At 46.7% G+C, this 3,388-nt stretch overlaps 1 non-coding gene across 1 annotated transcript; it reads right to left on the bottom strand.

The window, feature by feature from the left end:
- Positions 1-978: 978 nt before the first annotated feature.
- TRNAC-GCA (transfer RNA cysteine (anticodon GCA)) lies at positions 979-1,050 on the bottom strand. Its single transcript has one exon. It is a non-coding gene; the product is annotated as a tRNA-Cys (tRNA).
- Between the last annotated feature and the right edge of the window lie 2,338 nt (positions 1,051-3,388).

The raw sequence follows: 3,388 nt of genomic DNA, 5'->3' as shown, positions 1-3,388 counted from the left end.
CATGAAAGATGAAAGTATTCAGTCAGGTACTTTCATTGATATTGGAATAGATACTTATTTCTCATCTTTTTAAGAAAATTCTAGAGAACTCTCCAGATTCCAGAGATCTTTCACAGGATTTAGATAAACTGGGCAGGGTAGATCTGTCACCAAGAATCAGATATATGTTTTACTTGAATGAAATTTCACTTTCCTGGGAGCAATATCAAAATCTACTATTTGTCAACACATCACCTAAACGTTACTTCAAAAGAAAACGGCAGGGGGAGGAGGGGAGGAGGAAAAGTTGACAAGATACATTGAATTCTAAAACTATGTCAGGAAAAATGCGGTATTAAATTCCTTTTAAGCAGGAGTAATATGTCATACCTAAAGCTGAAACTCCAGTACTTTGGCCACCTCATGCGAAGAGTTGACTCATTGGAAAAGACTCTGATGCTGGGAGGGATTGCGGAAGGAGAAGGGGATGACAGAGGATGAGATGGCTGGGTGGCATCACTGACTCGATGGACGTGAGTCTGAGTGAACTCCGGAAGTTGGTGATGGACAGGGAGGCCTGGCCTGGCGTGCTGCAATTCATGGAGTCGCAAAGAGTCGGACACGACTGAGCGACTGAACTGAACTGAACTGAAAATGTCATATTTAAGACTTTCTATTTTCATTGGTGTGTGTGTGTGTGTGTGTGTTTAGTTGCTCAGTTGTGTCCAACTCTTTGCAACCCCATGGACTGTAGCCCACCAGGCTCCTCTGTCCATGGGGATTTTCCAGGCAAGAATATAGTTGCTTTATAATGTTGTGTTAGTTTATGCTGTACAGCAAAGTGAATCAACTATACATATACATGGTGAAGGTGAAGTCGCTCAGTCGTGTCCGACTCTTTGCGACCCCATGGACTGTAACCAACTAGGCTTCTCCATCCATGGGATTCTCCAGGCAAGAATACTGGAGTGGATTGCCATATCCTTCTCCAAAGAAGGAAGGGGGCACCCAGATATGAACCGGGGACCTCTTGATCTGCAGTCAAATGCTCTACCCCTGAGCTATACCCCCACATATACATATATCCCTCTTTTTTGAACTTCCTTCCCATTTAGGTCACCACAGAGCATTGAGTTCCCTATACTATACAGTAGATTCTCATTAGTTACCTATTTTATACACAGTATCTGTAGTTATATGTATCAATTCCAATTTCTCAATCCTTCCTACCCCTCCTCCCCTCTTCCCCCTTAGTATTCATATGTTTATTCTTTACATGTGTCTCTATTTCTGCCTTGCACATAAGATCATCTATACCATTTTTTCTAGATTCCACATATATACATTAATATATGATATTGGTTTTTCTCTTTCTTACTTCACTCTGTAGGACAGTCTCTAGGTCCATCTGCATGTATGCTGCGTCCTTAGTTGCTTCAGTTGTGCTGGATTCTTTGCCACTCTATCAACCATCCCCAGGCTCCTCTGTTCATGGGATTATAAAGGCAAGAATACTGGGGTAGGTTGCCAAGCCCTCCTCCAGGAGATCCTCCCAACCCAGGGACTGAACCTGAGTCCCTTATGTCTCTTGAATAGGCAGGCAGGTTCCTCACCACTAATGCCACCTGGGAAGCCCTAGGTCCATCCACATGTCTGCAAATAACCCAATTTTGTTCCTTTTTATGACTAATATGTCATATTTAAAGATTATTTTTGAAAATCAGATCATATATTCTGGTTATTTATCATTATTAATTAATGAGTAATACATTAGAGCAACTGCATTCTACGTGTTGGTTAAAGTTCTTTTCTTTGACCTCAATTTTACAGATTAAAGCATACATGCAAATGAGAAATATGAAGCAAGCACTTAAGCAAAAACACTTTTCAAGACTATGTGTCACAGATCTCTCCTAGGGATTTCCTGCTTGTGAATTTTACTCTTATTAATATTATTACAAGTTGCAGTCAGTTATTTCAATGGTTCCCTTGGCAGGCCCCTGTCCCCTAACTCACTTGCATTTAAAATTCACACAGAGAAGCTGCTAGGAGGTGTGTAGGTGTAAACAATGTGGTATAGTGAGTCACACCCGTCACAAAAGCCAACACTGATTAGCTATGATGAATTCTTAAAAATCACCAATCCAGGGGCAGAAGACGTGGGTGCAACCAGCAGGAAGAGGCCAGAGGCAGTGGCTTTGCATTTACACTACTCCCACAGAGGAGACTACAACCAAGACTTTTAATTCGGAGCTTACTCTGCCTTTGGCTGGTGGAAACAGAAATCAGGGGCGAGTTCTGTGGCAAGGGATCTACCAAGGGGGAAGGGAAAAAAAAAAAAAAACTGAAGCATAGTAAAAGGCTGTTGCCTCCAACTCCTCACTCGCAGTCACCAAGACGAAAACGCCTGGAAGGGAAGCATAATGACGCCTAGAACAGAGAAAGTCATCGCATCTGAGGCCTCGCAGCTTGCCTGCCGCGCGGTTCACTCGCACGCTCTGGCGAGGGGTTTGGTGAACGTCACACGTGACGCCGGGGGCCCTTAACCCCTCCTGCCGCCGCGGGCGCTGCGGGTGCTGAGGGCAGAGGATGCTCGGTCGCTGCTAGAGGAGGGAGGGAGGAGGGCGGAACTTGTAAAAGGGAAGGACCACGACCCGCATTAAGTCTGCCACCGCTGGACCCATGCCCCCGAAGCCCAGCCCTACGGCGATTGTGGCTCCGGCCCGGGGGAGGGGGCTTGCAGGGAAGGGACTGCTGTGCAATAAACGGGGCGCAGAGAGAGTGGCGGGGGAGGGAATCGTGGCTCTGCGGGGGCGGGACGGGGTCGGGAGGATGGGTCTAGCTTGATTCAGACTCCTGCACCCAGCAACGCCACAGAGAGGGGGAGAGAGGGAGAGGAGGTTGTGCTGTGTGTGTGCCCGCGTGGGTGCGCGCGGGTGTGTGTGTGTGTGCGCGTGTCTACAGGTAGCAGCGGCGGCGGCGGCGGGGACCGGAGCAGGGGACGCGTCTGCAGCCACCTCCTCGACTGTGATTTTCGGAGGCGACTGCTCACTTAGCTGACGGATCTGTACCCTCGGGAGATCTTCTCATCCTCTCCATTTCCACGCGTCTTAGTCGTCTTCCAGTTTCAAGTGTGTGCTTTGGGTATTTTATTTTTAATGTTTTTTTCCTTCTCCCTCTAAATCTTCTCGGGAATTCTGCATATTGAAGCAGGTGGCTCCTGGTACGAAATCTTTGGATACATTTGGCTTGCCAAGTTTTTTCTTTCCCGTCCCCTCCCGCTTTCAGAGGCATCTGTGGTGCTTTTCTTTTTGGATTTATACGCAGAAAACGTATATATGTTTATATACCGACCGCATAATATATAAATACATAAACGCGTGCCCAAGCGCTGGGTTTTCGTCTCTCT

Source organism: Budorcas taxicolor, chromosome 1 (assembly GCF_023091745.1).
Source record: "Budorcas taxicolor isolate Tak-1 chromosome 1, Takin1.1, whole genome shotgun sequence".
Lineage (NCBI taxonomy): Eukaryota > Metazoa > Chordata > Mammalia > Artiodactyla > Bovidae > Budorcas > Budorcas taxicolor.
The sequence above is the reverse complement of the archived record's forward strand: the minus strand, read 5'-3'. Positions and strand labels throughout refer to the sequence as shown.